General features: G+C 40.1%; 1 protein-coding gene across 1 annotated transcript in view; it reads right to left on the bottom strand.

The window, feature by feature from the left end:
• The window catches only part of LOC142436276 (thyrotropin-releasing hormone-degrading ectoenzyme-like), a 333189-nt gene that overhangs the window by 184826 nt on the left and 126170 nt on the right, over window positions 1-22193 (bottom strand). The gene's annotated exons all lie outside the window — the stretch shown is intronic.

Here is a 22193-nt window from a genome sequence, read left to right as displayed (position 1 = left end):
AACCTGTATCCTAAAATAAATTCAGAAATCCTAATTAGAAGGGAGTATTGCTCTATTTTGGTCACTCTTTTTTTATTTCCTAAATTAACCTACCTGTCATGTCTGTATGACAGCAGAAATAGAGGCTATCCCTGTAAATGATGGTCAGATCCATTCATCACAGTTGCTTTTTAAACCCAATGATATGGGTGGCTGGAAGTATTGGCACTATTACTGATCTCGTAAGTTGCAGGAACGTAGAGAAACCCAAGGCAATAGACATCCACAAAGTCAAATGCACTGGGTCTTCTAAAGAAAATACCGTATATGCTCGTGTATAAGCACAAAAAATGTGCTGAAAAACTGAGGTTCGGCTTATGCACGGGTCAGTGGTACCCCAGCGAGGTGTAACATCTCATGGGCGATTGTCGTTCCTCCACTGTTCATTTGAAGCCCCGCTGACACTGCAGGGCTTTGAATGTTTGTTTACTCACATCTAACCAATCAGAGGCGTCCTATGACGTGGATGGCTCCAATTCGCAGAAGCACCCGTAGTGATTCACTTATGTAGACAGTTGAACTGGTAAGGATGTGTCTGTGGCTGCGCTCTGTCTCTCCCCTCGGGTCTCTGTGTTAATTCACATCCTGCATTTCCCACCCTAGGCTTACACTCGAGTCAATCAGTTTTTCTGGTTTCCCAGGTAATAATTAGGTACTTCGGCTTATATTCGGGTCGGCTTATATTCTAGTATATACGGTATTTTCAATTCAGTACTGGGCATACTATGCTCTGACTTTCACTTCCATATTTCTCAAGGATAAACAAGTATTATCTATCAGTCTTAAAATGAGACTTGTCATTTTCTGATTGCTTACATTGATATCTCTTTCCAGGTTCTGTTTGAAGGAAACATGGCACTTAAGGATAGCCTGTAGAGGGTCATATGGCAGTGGACAGAGCGGCAAAGGACACCTGAGGCAGCCCAACACTTTAGCTGTTGTCCTGCCCTAAAATGAACCGGTACATGGTAGCAGTAAATCACGTAACTTCTTAAGACTGCAGACCCCTTACCTATTGCAATTGGCTTATTTGCCTTAATCATCCCTCTAACTCTCTCCAGCTTCAAAAGTCTTTGATTAGATGATTCTAAGATCTGCGTTTAATTTTAAATCACAGAAGTGTGATCAACTTTTGGGTGAAGATGGCACAATAACCTATGCTTTGATGTGCTTCCTCTGCTCCAAACATCTAGAGGTATAAATAAAAGATTAAAAGAGAAAACCAAAAACACCTCCGGACTCAAAAATAAATCTCTCCATGGATCAGAAATGGTACAGACACACAAAATGGTGATTGCTGTGAAGCCACAGGCCTGTGGGGTTCTGGCGACAGAAGCAGACAGTAGTAGCTGGGCATTGGCTATGACAGGCTGTACCCGAGCCGAGGGAACCTAAGCCAAGCTGATGGTTGGATGGCATGAGTTGAGGTAGGGTATACATTCATGAAAATGGGCTGAAAGAAGCTGTGCCTACGGCTTTCTGGGAATGCTGAAGAGTGACAGGATAGGGGTTTGAACCCAGGCAGCTTGCCTCCAGCACCTCTACTTTTAATCACAATCCTATCGTTTTCTCGGTCTCTGGCTCCGAAGTTTCATTTCTTGATACATTTCTTGTAACTCTCTAAAATGCCACGGAAAACTTTACAAGAATGCCCACTCTAGTACTCACTGGGAGCAGGAATATGAGAAACTAAATGCCTCTGCCCAGGATAATGGACAAAGAAACTATGAAATCACCATGTACAAGAGCATTATACAACAATTGAAATGAATTATCCTACCACTATATTCTAGCCAGTACTCTCCCTAGCAACAGTGATAATTTAAAAAACACTTAAAATTATTGTTTTTTGTTTTTAATTGCAGTCAACTCAGATTCAATTCAGAGTGATTCCATGTACAAGAGAACAAAACACCTCCTGGCTCTATGCCACCTTCAGAATCGTTGGTATGTCCCAGTTCATTGCTGGGGCCACAATGCATTCTGCTAATGGTACTCATGTTCCATTTTTTTATCACACGGTACTCTTTTATGACCCATAGCTTTTTGACTGACTAAATCTTGGATTCAGACAGTCAGGTCTTCTTCTTATCCTGTCTTAGTCTGTAAGCTCCATTATAACCTGACTACCAAGAATGATGATTTAAGATTTTAATTTAAGAACTGGTTTAAATAAGAACAAAACAGACAATAGAAAAACAGTGTAATGACTCTGTCTGCCACCAATATGTGGCAAAAGGCGTTGTATATCTACAGTCATTTGTTTTCAGGGACTACTGACCTATCTTTTTGGATCCAGCCTGTTACACAGTGGAGGCACCTATGCATGCTATAGTTCTCCAAGAGCACAGAGAAGGTGGGTTTTCAATACTAAGTGAGCAAATCTCACGTTCCAAAATAGAGTTTAGATCGGTTCAAAAGACATCAATTGAAGATTTTAAATACAGAGGCTAAATAGTCAAGGGATCCGGGATAAAGAAGAAGATACACACAGGAGATTAAGCTAAAAAAAAAGACTCATAGCACAGGCAGGTATCGTGAGGGGCAGGGAGGAACAGTTAAAAATGGTGGCAAAGAAATCGGATCATTGTGATCAAAACATGTTGCTGGTGACTCATTGGTATCCACATATATAAAAGCACACAAGTCAGGCCAGGGTAATGAAGTTACATATCAACCAGAGGAGAGAATTTTAGCAAGTGCAACTGGATTCCAGATGAAGTGGTTGATGAACAGAATAAAATACAGAGGGTGTGTTAATCCAGGTAAACTAGAGAAGCAAATCCAGAGACACTCATATGTGTACAAAAGAGAACTTATATCAAAGTGCAATTGTATATTAAGGAAACATCCCAGTCCAGGCCAGATCAAGTCCATAAGTCCGATATTAGACCATGTGGCCGATACCAATCTCAGCACTGGTGTGAGTCTCCACGTGGCTCCTTCAGCTCCAGGACTCTGGCTTCATCAGTGTAGCTCCATGTGGCTTGTCAGCAGGAAGACTAAGCAGAGAGTGTCTCTTGTCTCTAGGGAGGAATACAGGAGTTCCCAGAATCTTCACGAGAAGGCCATGCCCACACGGAGGCCTCATTGGCTAGGGCCTGATAGGCTAGACTACATGCCTTTTCAAGATTATGTAACTGCCACAGACCACCACTGGTCAATTTGGCACTTGTACACAACTCTTTAGCCATATATAATTTTCAAGCAAACAATAATAAAATCATGTCTGTACCTAAACAGGATAAAACTAAAGGCATACAATTTAAAAATGTGACACCCCTTTTCAACATAACATTCTACAATTGAACCAAACAAAAATATTCTATACTTATGTGAACACCATGATCCTATGAACATATTCCCCCACCTATGAAAGTTTATAAGCCAAACACTTCATGTCTTTACCCTCACCATTTTGGGTATCCAATTTTTATATTGCCCACTTATATCAACCTAGTGCTCTGAAGAGATAATCATATCCTTTGATGTGAAGAATCTTCATTCCAATGGGAACCTTGTGAAGTCCATATCCAGAAGCAAGTAAGATCAGGACAGGCCGTCCATGAAGTTAACAGCAATATGCACCAACTTAAAGGTTCGATTTCATGTGGGTCAACTCAATGCGGTTGTGGTCGCAGCTTGATAACCTCGTTTGGAGCCATAACAGAGATAAATAGCTCACTGGAGGTCAGATACACACCGGCTCTCTGCTTCCTCTCTCTCTTGACAAGACACGTGGAGCTATGCTGAGGCAGCCAGAGCCTTGGAGCTGTAGGAGCCAAATGGAGACCCACGCCAGTGCTAAGATACTTTCACTGCCACTGGATCCACAAGACTTTCCACCCAATGGCCTGTGATCTTCCTGCACTCGGCATCATTGCATGTGTTGTGTGAGTCTAAAGAGAAATTTATGGGCTAGTATTGGACATATGGGCAAATATCAGACTTATGGACTTGATCTGGACTGGGATGTTTTCTTAATATACAATTACTCTTTATATAAATCTCTTTCTTATATACATATGAGTGTCTATAAATTTGTTTCTTTTGTCAACCCAGACTAATAGAGAGAGGCTTTACAAAAGGCATGGAAAACAATGTCTACAGATGGTGTGTGTGTGGAGGGTGGGGGCAGGCAATCATTTAACAAAGCATTGAAAACACTGCTTGTTGTAGGGAAAAAGCTACTGTACACAAACTTTCCTGGGGTGAGGACCAGGTAATATGGCAGGAACCAGATCAAATACAGGGATACACATGGTATACAACTAAAAAGGAGGTGGATCAAGGAAAAAAATAACAATAATAATAAAAAGAAATGGGTAGCTGGGGCACAGGGTACTAACCTACCCAAGGGGAGGGTATTGCTTATATCTCCACAGGGAAAGAAGGACCACACTTCAACCCAAGCTGCAAGATGTGAATGCAACATGCCAGCATGGAGTAGGGAACCAGTGGAGAGGACTGGGGGGCCGGCCCCAATCCCAACTACTAAGTGGACACCTGCCCCTCCCCCAGAAGAATTTATTTCAAAAGACAGCATTGAATATGCAGCTCCTTGAGAAGGACATATCTGGTCAGAGCACACAGAAGCAGATGAAAGGGGAGGAAGAGAGAGTGGAGCACATCCTGAGCCACCAGGCCTTGAGGACAATGACCCCAATTAGAGCAGAATGTTCACAGAGAGGACCACATGGCCAGCCCCACTATGAGACATGACGCCCCTCACTGACCCATGGCCCTACAGGGCACAACACCGGAGACACAGTGTGTGAATTGCACCCGAACTGATCCCTCCATACCGAGGCAAAACACTAAGGAGGTGTAACAGAACATCAAGGTAATGGAGTGGCGAGATCCCCAGTGAATGGTGGACTTTGGGGCCAGGGCGCGGTGCCCCAACAGACTGGACTGGAAAACACTCGTAAAGGCCTACAAATAATCCTTGAACTAACTACAAGCTTTTTTTTGTTGTGTTTTGTTTGTCATTGTTTTGTTGTATATTGTTGCTTGGTTTTGCTCTGTCTTGTTTTTGTGCATGTTATTATCTCTGAAGGTCTGTCTAAGATAGGCTGGATGAACAATCTGGAGGAGAAAACAATGGGACCGACAGTTCCAGGGGACATGGGAGAGGGGAAGGGGCAGGGAAGGAAGTGATGTTAACAAACCCAAGGGCAAGGGAACAACAAGTAATCCAAATTGCTGGTGAGGAGGGTGTGGGAGGCCTGGTAAGGCATGATCAAGGGTAATGTAACAAAGAGGAATTGCTGAAACCCTGATGGGGTCTGAGCATGATAGTGGGACAGGAGGAAAGTCAAGGGAAATAGAGGAAAGAGCTGGGGGTCAAAGGACATTTATAGAGGTCTAGTTAAATACATGTGCATATGCAAATATATTTATGTATGAGGATGGGGAAATAGATCTATATGCATATATTCACAGGTTTAGTATTATGGTAGAAGAAGGACATTGGACCTCCACTCAAGTACTCCCTCAATGCAAGAATACTTTCTTCTATTAAATTGGCATTCTATGATGCTCACCTTCCCGACACAACCGCTGAAGACAAAGAGGGTAAACAAGCAAATATGGTGAAGAAAGCTGATGGTGGCCAGCTATCAAAAGATAAAGCGTCTGGAGTCTTAAAGGCTTGAAGGTAAACAAGCAGTCATCTAGCTCAGAAGCAACAAAGCCCACATGGAAGCACAGCAGCCTGTACGATCATGAGGTGTCAAAGGGATCAGGTATAAGGCATCATCAGAACAAAAAATCTTACCATAGTGAATGAGGGGGGGGTGGAGTGCAGAGTGGAGACCCAAAACACATTTGTAGGCCACTGGACATTCCCTTGCAGAGGGGTCTCAGAGAGGAAACAAGTCAGTCAGGGTGCGATGTAGCAAGATGAAACATACAACTTTCCTCAAGTTCCTAAATGTTTCCTCCCCCGCACTATCATGATCCGAATTCTCCCTTGCAAGTCTGGCTTGACCAGAGGATATACACTGGTACAAATAGGAACTGGAAACACAGGGAATCCAGGGTGGATGGTCCCTTCAGGACCAGTGGTGTGAGTGGTGATACTGGGAGTGTAGAGGGAGGGTGAGTTGGAAAGAGGGAACCAATTACTAGGATCTACATGTTACCTCCTCCCTGGGGGATGGACAACAGAAAAGTGTGTGAAGGGAGACATCGGACAGGGCAAGATATGACAAAAATAATAATTTATAAATTATCAAGGTTTCATGAGGGAGGGCGGAGTGGGGATGGACGGGAAAAATGAGGACCTGATGTCAGGGACTTAAGTGGAGAGCAAATGTTTTGAGAATGATGAGGGCAATGAATGTACAAATGTGTTTTACACAATTGATGTATGTATGGATTGTGATAAGATATGTATGAGCCCCTAATAAAAATATTTTTAAAAAGTTTAATCTCCCCCCCCAAATAAAGCACTGCTTGTTCTAACAACTATAGAAAGGCATTTTAACCATCCTCTTCTCTATACCTTAAAAACTCAAGGAATCACCTGTGATAGTTTTAAAATTCACCAGAGGCTATTCAAAGACATTAATAATAGAAGATCTTAATGCCCCAGGGGATGGTCCATAAGACTCTCTACCACAAAATCACATGAAGATTCTGCATGGCACCCAAAAGCTGATTTGTAAAAACAACAAACATAGATCCAGGAATGAGTTTTGGGTTTATATTAAATATTGGATCCAACTTAAGTACAATTAATTCTTACTTCATGACCCTGCCCAATGGAAGAAAACCCAGAAGTTATGGTAGCTATAGAAGAGTATGGTGAAGAAATTATATGGTGCCTGGGTGTCATATGAAAATGCTTCTTAAAGGCTTGTTTCCACAGAGGCATCCATCTAAGTGAGATGTCACTAAGAGAACATGGAAGAAGCACACCACCATCAGTGGCTGATGGATTTAAAAATCATATAATCCAAAGTCAAAGGAAGGAATAGTATCAGAGCCTAATTTGTGAGAATCAGGTTTGCAGAAGGCTGTGGATGTCAGAAGGAGTCCAAGATACATTTGTGGGATCTACATAGAAAATAAGCCTCAGGTGATTTCCTTTTATCCACATTAGAGGGACAGGTCAAAGATAAAAGAGAGGGTTTTCTGTTTGTTCATATTTTGGTTTAAGATGTGTTTTGTCATTGGAGGTGTCCCTCTTGAATATTTGTCATTATGGTCATTGTTTTTCAGTACACGGAACTTACAGGGACAGAAAGTATAATAAGGGTTTATGGGGGTAGAGTGGTAATGGGGGTGGGAGGATACAAGGAGTTCAAGAAAAAAAGGATGCTTTGAAACTGTGGTAGCATTTGTACAATATTGCTTGATGTAACTGAACTATGGAATGATATGATATCTGTATTAATGACCAATATAATTGCCTATATAAAAGAATATAAGTATATAAAAACTTTTAAAACAATGCTCATAAGAACTTTATTTATATTGCTTTGTACTGGAAACAACCCAAGTACTCACTAACAGATGAATAAATAATAACAGGGTGATATTTCCATCCAACTAAATACTACATAACAATAAATGGAATTAACAGGATGATACTTCCATACAACTAAATACTATACAACAATAAATGGAATTAACAATCAATATGTACAAAAGTATATGTAAATCTAGACAGTTGTACTTAAAATAAAAGAATGTATGCTGCATGATTTCATTTATATACAAGTGTAGATAATGAAAACTAATATATAGCGATGAATAGAATTAAAAATAATAGGGTGGGAGGAAATTACAATGAAGCAATAGAAATTTTTTGAAGATAATCGATTCATTTTCTTAGTTATGATATGCACATGACTTTATACAATGTTAAAACATCAAATTCTACATTTTAAATATTTCAGTAACAAATATTCCTTTGCTCCATTCTCAAGAAGAAAATATTAATTCACGATATCTGAAATTAATTTAATTTAAAAATTGAATTTTAATGAGGCTGCATCAATTAAAATATGCAAGCACAATTTTTCAATGCCTTGAAAACAGAAAAATATTCAAATACTTTGGAAGCTAATTTACTTGGGAATTCTAAGAAAATCCTGGATTGTCTGCATAGTAATCTAATACCAAAAACTTAATTATCAGAAGCTGATAGGGAACGTTTATTTTAGACTAATGTGATGGTTATTTTTGTTTGTCAGTTTAACTAGTCTATAGCGCCTGAGTCAACCAATAATCTTATTTTGTACAAAAGTATTTTGTAGCTGTGGTTAATACAATAATCCATTGACTTTATATCATTTTAGATTCCCAACCTTATCTGGCCTGTCACCTTGTTTCAGAAAATAAAATACTCAGCACTCCCTTGACTATTAAAAACTTTTGTACTGTAGCCCATAATCCACGATAAAGTGTAGGTATCTGTTTTTGCAGCTTCCTTGGATCATTCCAGTGTCCCCCATGGAGTGATGTTGCCTGATTTTGGAAACACTGCTTTAAAAAAAGGAGATTAGCCTTGAAAATGTAGAGAGCCTTGTTCAGTAAAGTAAAACACCTTGAGTAAAGCTGAGGATCCCAAAAGAAAAAATTCAGTCCCCAAACTGCAGCACCAATTTCTGCTTCAGATTATAGCCTGCTTACTTATCCTACAAACTTGAGGTTTTCCAGTGCCTACGCATGTGCAAGGCAAATCATTTAAATACATACCATAAACCAGGATACATTTTTAAAAACACTGTTTTAGCATCAGATAACGAGAAGAAAAAATATGAAACTGTTGTTTCTCCACATATTTTCCATCTAGGTCTATACATTTCTGACGATGATGTTTCTCTTTCTAAACCTTCCCATAGGCTTGGGTGCTCTTTGTTTGTTTTCAATTTCGATACCATTTTAATATTTTTCAAATTTACATTCCATAAAATTGTATTAAAATTAAATTTGTAATTTACCAACTGCAAAGCTATTTATTTGTTTTACAAAGCCAGTTTATCCGGGGAAAATAGAAATATATTATTCCATAGGTCAATGCCATCAAACAGGATTGCACACGTTGACTTACACAATTTGTATAAAATTGTAGTTTTAGCATCCTCAGGGGACTCAAACCATGTTCCTTTTAAATGTTCTTGGAGTTTTAGGACATTCTACAGAGGGAACGGGAGTCTAAAGGAGCATAGACCGTAGAGTGGATGGATATGTTCAACAGGGTGCTCTGGAGACGCAAAATCATTGGCACTTGTAGGTGTACATATATAAAGTCAAAAGTCATTCTACTGAGTCAATTCCAACTCACAGAAACACCACAGAACAAGGTGTTTCAAACAAACACACGGTGTTTCATAGAACTGCCTTTTGGTGTTTTTGAAACTATAACTCCTTATGGGGGAAAGAAAGCCTCATCTTTCTCCCTCTGGCTGGTGGTTTTAAACTGCTGACCTTGGCATTAGCAGTTCAGTGTGTATTGATACAGATTTATAACAAGAAATGGCTCACATAATCGTAAAAGTGAGCAAGTCAATTCTGGCTCAAGTATGTGTATCAGATGCAAGCAGAAGACTTCTCTTGACTCTTTAACTAGATAGGTTGATTAACAGGAAGCTAGGAAATGAAGTAGGAAGAGCAAAGATTGATGCATGCCATGCTGATGAATCTGAGATAGGCTGAATGGATTCAAAGTCGTCAGTCTGCTGATGACTCCTGGAATGGACAGACAAAAAAATAGGAGGCTGACATACCAGTTGCAGGATCCAAATTCAGCAATAGACGTGAGCTAGTTCCCACACACTGTCAATTTATAAGACAGGCCAAACTCTGAATGAAAACTCCCTTAATTGTATCAAGATTATGATCAAATTAAGGAGTCTTTTCTCCACAAACTGGTTTGATGCTTCACAGAAGATCCTCTCACAGAGTTGATTACACTATGTTAGATAGTATCATAAGAGAGTCCTGGCAAACTTAACACAAACCTATCACAGTTCACCCCTTTGTCAGCTTAGTATCTCCTTAAATAATACATCAGCATTTTTCAACCTGTGGGTTGCAACCGCTTTTGGGGGGTCTAATGACCTGTTCACAGGGGCCCCCCAATTCATAACAGTAGCAAAATTATAGTTATGAAGTAGCAACGAAAATAATTTTGTGGTTGGAGGGTCACCACAACATGAGGAACTGTATCAAATGGTCGCAGCATTAGGAAAGCTGAGAACCACTGCTATATAGTCTACAAACAAAGACAGTAATAAAGTCATACTTGCAGCTAATATTATATAACTAATATGCACAGAACCAAAAAATGCACTCACCCCATTTAAATTTTATATTTTATAACTAAACAAAATAAAACTATTTAATACACATATACAAAGAAAATATTTCCAACAAATCGCTATTTCTGTAACTGATCACATGGCTGTCGGTGGTATTAAGAACTACCATCTTCCACTACTCATTCTTTATTTCCTTTACTCTTGGCTAGTAAATTCCCTTTACTCTCAGCTGATCATGTTGTTCGTTCGCCTGATGGGGTGACCCAATCCTAATGTCAGAATCAGGTTACTACAGTCTACTCTTGACTTAAATCACAGGACAGAGTAATATTAAGGAGACAGTCTAAGGGATATCCTGGTTCTACACATACTCTGCTATACCTCCATTATGCAATGCCAACCCAATTCTCCCTTGGCAATCAGGATCAATCATCCCACTCAGAACATTAACACTCTCCTTTGGCTGTTGATCCATGAGGTATCCAAAATGGCCAGGAGGCATTCATAACTCACGGTTCAATGGAATCAATGCTTTATCTCCAGTGGAGTATTCCTCCCTAAGATTTCCAGACCATAAGAGCATATGGCTACAGGAAAAGGAAGCACAAGTATTATGAATAGGTCATTGGAAATAATAGTGAGTAATGTCACTCACATTTAAACTTTTGGTTCCTGGACTCCATGGACCCTGGCTATTGGAGAAAAAGAACCACATACTGGGTGCTAATTTAGGACATATACAGCCTCCTGGAGTACATTCCCCAGCCCAGCAACAACTCACCACTTAGCTGGCACCGTAATTGTGTCTTTAGAAATCTAGTCCATCCTCCCATCAACTCAACAGCTTCAGGACAGTGGAACATGGGGAGACCAGTGGAATCTATCGTCATGGGCCCATTGCCACAGTTCTTTGCTGTGAAATGGTCTGTGTAAGCTTCTCATGGATAAGACATTCTGTAAGTTTATGAGTGGTAGTATTGACAGAAGGATTGTGTGCAGGGAAAGCAAAGCTAAATCCAGAGTAAGTATCTATTTCAGTTGGAATAAAATACTGTCATTTCTATGAAGGAAGATCTGTAATCAACCTGTCACCAGGTTTCAAGTTGATCTCTCCAAGGAATGGTCCCATATCTTGGGCTCAGTGTTGTTCTCTGCTGTCAGCACATCAGACACTCGGCAGTGGCAGTAGCCAAATCAGCCTTGATGAGTGGGAGTCTGTGTTGCTGAGCACACACTTAACCTTCATCCTTGCCACCATGGATATTTTGTCACTTTGGGCAATGACAGGAATTGTTGAGGAAAGAGAATGACTGATTTCTACAGAACATGACATCCTATCCACTTGATTCTTAACATCCTCCTCTGCATGGGAAGGTAACCCTCTTTTGAGCATTCAAATGAGACATTCAGATAGGCCTTTTCACATACTTCTTCCCCACAACATCTTTGTCATCAATTTTCCAATCATACTCCTTTCAAGTCCCTGACTCTCCAGCTAAACCATTAGCAATAGTCATGAATCAATATAAAGTTGTGCATTTGCCCATGTTTCCTTCTAAGCAAGCTCCAAGATGCACTGCTCAAAATTCTGCCCACTAGGAGGAACTCCCTTCACCAGTTCCTTCAGCAAGGTCCCAGAGAGGGGCTACACAGTGTTGCTGCTGTGCACTTTTGAAGGATGCATGCACGCCATGCAGAACCATCAGTAAATCAAGCCTGCATTTCCTGTTTCTCAGTCAGCTGATCATAAGGCACTCCACATGAAATCATAAGTTAAGATTGGGGAAAAAGATAGTATGCTGGCAGGAGTGGAGACCATAGGACTTTAGCCTACTTCTTCATGCCGTTTGTTTGTACCGTCAGATCCTGCTCTAGCCTGGTCTTGTATATACCACTTCCATTTAATGACAGAGTGCTGCCGTGCATGTCCAACTTCGTTATTCTGGACCAGGCAGCGCTCAGGGCATGCTGAAAAACTCTCAGGCTACATGGTGATTGTTGGTGTATGTTGAGGTGTTCACTCTCCACTCTCCACTGAGGCCCAGTAGCCCAGTAGGTTAAAGGCTGTTTTTCTGCAGAGCATAGCAGAGCTTACCTTGAATATTCCAGGGTAGGGGTTTTCTCTGTTACTCACCAATAAGGGTCTGCGTCTGTCAAAGACCCCAACTGCATCTGTATCTACCACTGATACCTCAAGCATTAAACGTTTGAATTATAGTGTTGGAGAAGAATATTGAAAGTACCAAGGACTTCTAAAAGCACAAACCAATCTGTCATGGAAGAGGTACAGCTAGACTGCTACTTAGAAATATGACTTCATCTCACATTCTTTGGGCGTGTTATCAGGTGAGATCTGTCCTTAGAAAAGAATAGTATGCTTAGTCTCATCCATGGGCGCAGTTGTCAGGATGGGGCAGGACTGGGCTGGGTTTTATGATGTTGTACATAGGTCACTGTGAGTCCTAACCAACTGATAGCACCTAACAACAACAGGTTATAAAATGCTAAGGGTTTTTGTTTTGTTTTGTTTTGTTTTGTTTTACAATTCTTCTTCTTAGCCAAGCTCCCAGCCCTTCCTCTCACTGGTTCTCATTATCTCAACATGTGATCCATTGACCTCTGCGGTGCTCTGGGAACCAGTGTACCCAGTGGCCTGCCTCACAGGCTCAGTGCTGCTCCTCTGCACTACATAGTGGTCTCAATGCTGCTCCTGTTCTCTGTCTCATGGTCTGGGTGGCAGGACCTCTGTTGCCTCCATCGCCTCAGAGGTAGGGATCTTGCGCAAGTTCCCTACGTGGCTTGTCTTTCTAAATTGGGTCTTGATTATCTCTCTTTCTGCTCATTTACATATCCAAAGGAATTTTAAAGCCAATCAATCCCTTCTATTAGTGTTTTAGACACCCTTTTTGCATGGCTCCAACCAATCATTGGGTAAGAGTTACAAGGGCATGGATAGAAGAACCATATCAAGTAACTTCACTTCACCACAAAGTTAATTAACATACTTTGTTTGAAATAAATGCACATTTGTATGAATAAGAAGCCCAGTTGCCAAACCTTTCTGACTTACCCTTACATTGCAAAGGAGTTACATTGTTGGAATTATAGTCAATGCCACAACAGAGGTGAATGGAAAACTAGTTTTCTCTGTAAATTTGTATCCAAATTACAAGAAAAATAAATAAATTGAAAGAGATGTATGTTAGAAATAGAAAAGAATGCAAAGAGTGCGTGATATCTTTAGGAACGATTGCTCATTCAACATGGTTGTAGCATGAAGCTGCAGCCCTGTTTCTTACATGCTGAGTTTGAGCTGCATCTGCAACATCACCTTAGAGCTGTCTAGTCTAGTAAGCAAGAAGCTTGGTGGTGCTGCGGGCTAAGAGCTGAGGTGCTAGCTACCAGGCTAGCCATTCAGACCCAGTAGCTGATCCAAAAGAGAACGATGAAGCTACCTTCTCTTATAGTGATTTCCCAGCTTGGAAAACCAAAGGGACAGCTCTCCTCTGTCCCATAAGGTCACGCTGAGTCAGTATCAACTCATTAGCTATAGGCTTTAGTCTACTAAGAGACTGACTGCGGAAGTCCAATAGACTGAGGAAATTTGGGATGGGGAAGTAATTGAAGATATGGTTAACAGATTAAGTTGTAGGAGACTGTGAAAAGCACTTACTAGAAGACTCAACCTCATTGCCATTGAGGGAATGCTGATTCAGAGCAACCCTGCAGGACAAGGCAGAACTGGTTCTGTATGTTTCTGAGACTGTTGTTCCTCTTTATAGGAGGACATTTATATATCTGAGGAGAATAAAGATTTAGGAGACATAGAAGTGGAAAAATAGGTACAAAGTACAAAAAGGATATTGAGATTGTGCTGTCATAAAGACAGGAAGAAAACTAAGAGCACGTGACATCACGTTAGTCAAGAATAGTGAGCTATCCAGAAAGAAGGAGAGGTGAGGTGACAGTGTCAGTGAATAGCTTCAGTAAATTTATAAAATACATATAATATAAACTTAAGCAGCTAAATTTTATTAATACTTTTTAGAGAATACTAATTTTCCATGATCATCCTTCCAACTTCATTACTAACAGAATTTCAAATGAGTTATAAAATATTTTAATACATAACACAAAGTCTAATCATATACACTGGTATCATCATGTCAAAGGAAAAACAACACTGTGTTACGGGCAGTCAATAATTACGGATGACGGTTGATAGAGTTGCCAGTTGTAAGAACAGAAGGGAATATTGCATCGTTCAAGACCCAGAAATGGTGACATAGTCGCATTATATTTATTTAAACTTTAGGCTGAATAAACAATCAAAGAAGATGGACTTTATGAAGAAGGATGGAGGATCAGGATTGGAGGAAGGCTGACTGACAATCTTCTGGAGGCAGAGGACACAATCTTGCTTTCTGAAAGTGAGGAGGGCTTGAAGCAAAAATCTTGCGAAGATTAAGGATTAAACCTAATTCAAAGAAAGCAAACATCCTCACAAAAATAAAGCATCATGGTACACAGAGAAGCAGTGAAAGCTGTCAGGGCTTCACCTCGCTTGGAACCACAACCAATGCTCATGGAAGCAGCAGTGAAGAGCTCCAATGGCATGTTACATTGGGTAAATCTCAATGTAAAGTATTGAAAAGCAAGTATGTTATTTGGATGATTAAGATGTGCATGACTCAAGGTTGGGGTACAGAGGAAGCAACTGGGGTCCTTAGGAGTGACTTTGCTTTTGGGGGCTCTTACAGCTCCTATAACATTCTATACATTGATTGTATCAAGCATATTTACACATATATTGCCATCATTTCCAAAACATTTTCTACTGGAGCCCTTTGTATAAATCCCTATTTTCCCCTCCCACCTTCATGAATCCTTGATATATTTTATATTGTTATTATTATTTTGTATCTTAAGCTGTCTATTGTTTCCCTTGACCTACATCTCTGTAATTCATTGCCTTTGGAAGGGCCTATATATCCAACCTTGTGATGTGTTCCCCCTTTCTCCCCATGCCCCTTCCCCAACCATCCCCCTACCATGATATCGCTATTCCTACTACTGTTCCTGAGGCGTTTATCTGTCATGAAAACCATGAGCTCTTATATGTACCTATGTATGTTCTCCGGTCTAGACAGATCTGTAAGGTTGAACTGGGTCATGGTAGTGTTGGGGAGGAAGCAGTCAGGAACTAGAGGAATGATGTGTGTTTCGTCACTGCTGTACTGAACCTTGGCTTAATCATCCCTTCCTTATAACCCTTCTGTGGGGGGGATATCCAATGGTCTACAGATGGGCTTTGTTTCTCCACTCCAACCCCCTTGTTCACATCGATATAGCTGTTTGTTTTGGATCTTTTGATACCTGATACCTGGTCCAGTCGACACCTCGTGATCACACAGGCTGGTGTGCTTGTCCATGTGGGCTTATTTGCTTCCCTGCTAGATGGCTGCTTGTTTAACTTCAAGCCTTTAGGACCGCAGATGCTGTATCTTTTGATAGCCAGGCACCACCCACTGTCTTCACCACATTTGCTTATGCAGCCATTTTTTCTTCGGCAACCATGTTGGAAAGGTGTTGGAAAGGTGAGTATCAAAGAATGTCAGGTTATTAGACAAGTGTCCTTGTGTTAAGGGGGCCTTGAGAAGAGGTACAAAGCCCATCTACTATCTTAAAACATAAAATATAAATATATTTACATTGGCCTCTATCTCTTTCCTCTATAAATAGCTTTGCCTCCCTTTTCTTTCCTCTATTTACTTTCCCCTTCCTCCCAACCCACTATCTTGTTCACTCTCCATTCAGCTCTCCATAATTCCTTTAGGATACATTAAACCCCACCAGGCTTTATACCCCTCCCTCACCATCAATTTTAGATCTCTGTTGTTATCTTATCCCTGAGTGTATAGGCTTTCCATCCCCCCTCCTCTCCCAGTCTCCCCTGGAACAGCCAGTCCTTTTCTTCTCTCCTCAGGATTGTCTGACCTGCCAATCTTATCTAGATAGACATAGGGTGAAAGAAAAAGAAACAAAAATAATAAAAATAAGTAGGTAGTTGCAGGTCTGTCTGCTGACCCCTATGTAGGTTTTCTGACCAAGTCTGATGAGGTTTCTAACACTGTCCCCCACATCAGAAGTCCGGAAACCTCAGGGACTGGGTTATTTTTGTTCCCCTTGCTGCCCTGCTGCTCTCCCTATGTGTTTCACCCCACTGTGCCAGGGGCAGACGGGCACACTTTCTGCACGGTGGAGATTGTTCATCTAAGTAGAATTGGATTTCCCAGCCCCTGGTTGTGAGGGTAGAAATAAGGCCACATCCACTCTTCTAAGCCCTCAGTTTTCTCCAACCCAAACCATGGTATTTTCATTCGCCTCAGATTCATGGGAAAGTTAGACATCGAATAAGGAAGGCCGAAGAAGAATGAATACACTTGAGCTATTGGGCTGTGAAAATGATTGAAAGTATCATGGACTGTCAAGATAACACACATTTGTCTTAGAAGAAGTGAGGAGGCCAGAATGCATCTCACAGGCCAGGATGGTGAGACTTCATCTCACGTACTTTGGACACATTCTTAAGAAGGAACAGTCCCTGGAAATGGACATTTACTTGGTAAAGTGGCGGTGGCAGTGAAAAAGAGGAAGACCTTTGACTAGATGGATTGCCGCCGTGGCTGCAATAATGGGTTCAAAAATAAAAACCATGGTGAGGAAGGTGCAGGACCGGGTATTTGTCATTCTTCTGTACATCAGAACTGACTCATTTCACCCGACAATAACCGCAGATTAGGGCTGCCCCACAATCTAGAATTCAAGAGTTGGTTATTTTAAAATTCTGATACAGCCGCAGTCATTTTTGAGATTTGGGGTAGCTTCATACACTATTAAATTGACAGATACACATCTGCATGCCGTATAAAAGTATGAAAAATGAGCACCCTTAAGTTTTGAAATTAGAGTTCTCAGCAAAATGGATTCCCAAATTCATATGCACTTTAAACAGAAGTTATCTCAAAAAGGAATTATTTATGTAAATGCAGCACGTGGAAATAAAGGAACCAATGTTAGGTTCTTATCTTAAAACTATGTAGCATTAATTTCAAATAAAATAAAATATTTGTTGATGTCAAAATAACAAAATTACTAACAGCCAGTGGCTTTTTCATCACTTCACATTGCAGTATAAAGTATTACCTAATTCTAACTGGCATCTAGGCAATCAGAGTGCTAGTAGTATAAACAGGGATACTGGAATTCACTGTGAATTTAGAGGTTTCTAGGGAAACCTCTGAGGGTATTTGGGGTAATGAAAGCAGAGAGACAAGAAATATAAAGGAAATCAAAATTTTAAAGTACAATTATAAGAAAATAAAATGTGGTAACTTTATGTTACTTTAAGATATTCTAACATTATCATACAGCCAATTTTCCTTTAAAGGAAAAGAATAACTCTTCTCAATTAGTCCGTGACATGCAAAACGTTTTTCTTTCTATAATCCAAGCCGATAAATTTACCATTTCGATGTAGTATCAAGTCACTCAATGTAGTGAAGAAAAATGAATGTCATGTCCCATTCAGTCTGAACTATGTATCAGTTGGGAGGTATTGATCAAAATATGAACGATGTTTTTCATTACTGAAGGTACCCGATGCTTTGTTATAAATATCTTCTTGAGAATATAAAGAATCCACCTTTTCCACTTTTCTTCACAGAACAGTTTCTAAAGGCTTTTATTCAATGATTTTCTCCCCTCAAAACCCATTACTAGTGTTCCAAATATTTCCCAGTTCAATTTACATTAGATCAAGAAATGAAAACAGAAAGAACTAATAATGAGCCAGAGACTGAACTGAACCTTTTACCTCTCCAATCTCCAGTATCTAATGTGCATCACTAAGTTATAGTTCTAAAGTATATTATATAAAAAGGACAACATTTTATATGCCTAATGGGAAAATGCAAAGAAGAGAAAATTTTTGTAACTATCATAAAAATGTAGCTTCCTAATGGAATTGACAAGATGGAAATTTGCCAGCAGCCATTTTCCTAGCACCGCGGTTAATTGAGCATGAGCACACCATAGGTCAAAGCCACAGGTAACTGATCCTATGGCAGGGAGACTACGAAGAACAAAATAGTATTGGCCAGCTCACTTGAGATAAAGTTTATTGTGTCAACCTGGTCGATAAACACAGGTGGGGTTAATTGAAGGGCAGAGAGATAAATAGCTCAGTGAGCCTTGCCTTTCTAGTTCTGGAGTCTCTTGCTTTGTGATGGTCAGACCAGGGTGCAGCTGCCTTAGCCAATTTCCTGCTTCAGCTTGCAAGGCTCACTTCCTGCAAGACGTCCCATGAGGAAAAGCCACATGGACTTACCCTGGTGCAGCCCTGGGTGCTGGAGCACCCATGTGGAGACCCCTGCCAGTGCTGAGATGCTTACACATTCACTGATTTGGCTTTCCTCCTGCAGTCGGCATCATAGTGTGTGTTTTGTGAGATGGAGGAGGACTTTGTGGATTGGTTTTGGACCTATGGGCTAATGTTGGACTGTGGGCTTGGGCAGCAGTGGGTTGGGATGTTTTCTTGATGTGAATTTAACCTTTACATGAAACTGTCTTATACATATGAGTTTCTGTGGATTTGTTTCTCTAATGTACCCAGACTAACAGATCACTATTTGTTTATTTTTCCTTCACATCCTAATATACTACGCAAATTTTCTACTGTTATACCTGAAGTCTGTTTGAATAGTAATTAAAATGGGAACCAGTATTCTAATATAAACAACATGAACTGCTGCACTAAACTGCTTAGGTCCAAGAACAATAGAACATCTGCTCATGTTTGACTATAGCAGTTGGTATAGCCAGGCCATACATGGGGGATGGCACCCATATAGTTTAGCCATCCTTATGGCCTGGGAAGGAAGCATTTGAAAATATTTGTCACGTTTTACCTCAAGGAGAATTATTATTGTTATTGGGAGCTCTTCCAATTAAACAACCCATCATTCAATTAGATCATTATATCAGATAGTATAACAACCCATACTCCAATTAGATTAAGCATAGTTATACAACTGCTGCCACCATCATTTTAAAAACATTTTATTTCTTCTTGAACTCTTTGATATCAACTCTTCTTTATCCCCCCTGCCCTCCCCTAGCCAGGAACCCTAACTATTTTATTATTATGATGATGATGATTATCTTGCCATATCTTACACCACCCAATGTTGCCATTTCACCTACACTTCTGCTATTCATTCCCCGTAAGTGGGGCTATCCGGTCATCATTGTATCAGTTCCCCTGTCCCTGCCTCCCCCCCCCCCCGCCCTCTTCTAGTACCCTCGGGGAATTCTTACTCCAATTACTATTTCTGAAGTGTTTAGCTATCTTGGATTTAATGTATCAAATGATTTTAGTTATGCAAATGAACATATGCAGGTGCAACATGATTAATGAGGTAAAACTAAGACCATAAGAGTAAGGGGAGGAAATATTGGATAGTTACGTGTTTCATCAATGCTATACTGCCTCCTAGAGATTTTTGTGTGTCTACATCTCTGGGTCTCAACACATAACCCACCCACTTGCCTTGAATAGATTCTGATTCATAATGATCCTATATGATTGCGTAGAACTGCTCCACAGAGTTTTATGCATAAGGTGTTAATTGAACTAAATGTAGACAATGAATAAGGAAAACCATAGAAGAATTGATGAATCTGCATTGTGGTGCTGGAGAAGAATATTAAAAGTACCATGGAATGTTAAAAGGACTAACCAATCTGTATTAGAAATAGTAAGGCCAAAGTGTTCCTTAGAGACAAACATCTTAAAACTTCGTCTTACATACTTTGGACGTATCGTAGAGACCAGTCACTGGAGAAGGACATCAGGATTGGTAAAGGGGAGGGGTGGAGAAAAGGGGGAAGGCCCTCAGTGAGAGGTACTCACATAGTGACTGCCTCAAGGGGCTCAGGAATAGGAACAATTGCCAATATGGCTCTGGACCATGCAGTGTTTCTGTTGTTCACAGGGTCCTTATGAGTCAGAGGTGACTGGAGGGCTCCTAGCAATACCAACATAGGTTCCAAGACTGTAGCCCACATGCCCACTCTCCACCCACCCCAAGCTAGAACTTAACAGAAGCTGACTGCTGTATTTTCTTCCCTCGGAGCAACTGGTCAATTCATACCAGCCTTTCAGTTAACAGCCTAACACTTCAACCACTGTGCCACCAAGGTTTCTTCAGTAAATAATAGATTACTTCCCATTAAGTTTCACAATATGTATCTATTAGTACACAAATAATAAATTTTACTTATTACATATTGTGTATATTTAAATTTTATGTGTTATATATATAACACTCATACAAATCATTTCCAGATCAAATGTATGTTTGCATATGGATGTGTGTGTGTGTGAGTAAACCATTGTTTCTGAATTGATTCCAACTCAGAGAGACCTGAAGGATGCAGGAAAACTGCCCCCACAGGGTTCTCAGTGCTGTAAATCTATGCAAGCTGACTGACACATCCCTCTCTCCCAGAGCAGCTAGTAAGTGTACAGCTAGAAAGTTTGAAATACCACCCTTTCTGTTGAAAGTTGAACTTTAAACCACTATGCCAGATGGGCTTCCATATAAATAAACCAAAAACCAGTATGTACACACAGAGACACATAGAGGCATATATACACTAAAGTTAACTGAATTTAAGCATATAAAATTCTATGAATCCATGATTCTAATTCACACTGGGCATAGCTGTATCTCTGTATGAGTGTGTGTGTGTGTGTGTGTGTGTGTTGTGTTGTGTGTGTTGTATGCCCTCAAATCAATTCCAACCCACAGAGATCCTCTGGGGCTTGCTTTCTTAGACTGTGATCTTCCAGGGTCAGAGCATCAAGCTGTCACTGCTGTGGAGACACTGGGTGAGTTCGAACCACTAACCATTTGGTTAGCAGGTCGGGGCTTTGTCATTGTGCCGCTGGGCTCTTTTCTATCAGTCTAGCGCTGTGTAACTTACAACAGATCTAAGCATTAAAGACCGGTTTTCAGGACAAGAGATCCATTTTGATAACAGCAGGTACTAATATTCTTCAAAAATAATTTCCAAGGTCTCCGAGGTGGCTACAGAAATACTTAGAAGTTTTGCTTCTGACACTTCTAAAAACTCAGCGTGTTTGGTTCCTGCCCTCCTGAACACTACCACCCCTAAATTCCCATCAATTGCTGAGCACTCAGTGTGTCCTCATATATTAATGTAATTGCTGGATCTAACACTGCCATGTGTTACTCAAAACAAATAAACTATGAAAAAATTAATGATGTGGTATGCAATTCAGAAGTAGAGTATAGAAGTATTTCAGAAAGGTGTTTGAATCTATACAGGATAATACAAAAATCATATTAAATAATCAAAAGCTGAAAATTGACCTTTGCAAAAGTATTTATCAATATTTCAAAATATTTTATTCATAAAAATGTTTTTAAATGTTATTATAAAACACTTGAAAATTCTCAAGATTTTGAGTCATACCACATGTGTTGTGGTTATCATTATATCACAAAGATACATCATTTGTTTATTGCCTCTATTAAGGAAAATAACTCTGAGTAGTTAAAAGAAACTATTACAGTGATTAATTAGAAAATTTTGGCATTTTCCAATTCTGTGAATGGTGTAAGGCATTAAATTTCTAAATATGAGATAGCCATTAACTTTCAGATCCTAATTAAGTAGCCTCCTTTCCCTATTCTTAACTCCACACTCTCTTAAAGAGCTCTTCAAAGTGACGTGCGAAAAAACAATGTATCCACTAGATGGGTCAGAGTGCTCAGCATTGAGAATACCAAG

Source organism: Tenrec ecaudatus, unplaced genomic scaffold, assembly GCF_050624435.1.
Source record: "Tenrec ecaudatus isolate mTenEca1 unplaced genomic scaffold, mTenEca1.hap1 Scaffold_191, whole genome shotgun sequence".
Classification (NCBI taxonomy): Eukaryota; Metazoa; Chordata; class Mammalia; order Afrosoricida; family Tenrecidae; genus Tenrec; species Tenrec ecaudatus.
The sequence above is the reverse complement of the archived record's forward strand: the minus strand, read 5'-3'. Positions and strand labels throughout refer to the sequence as shown.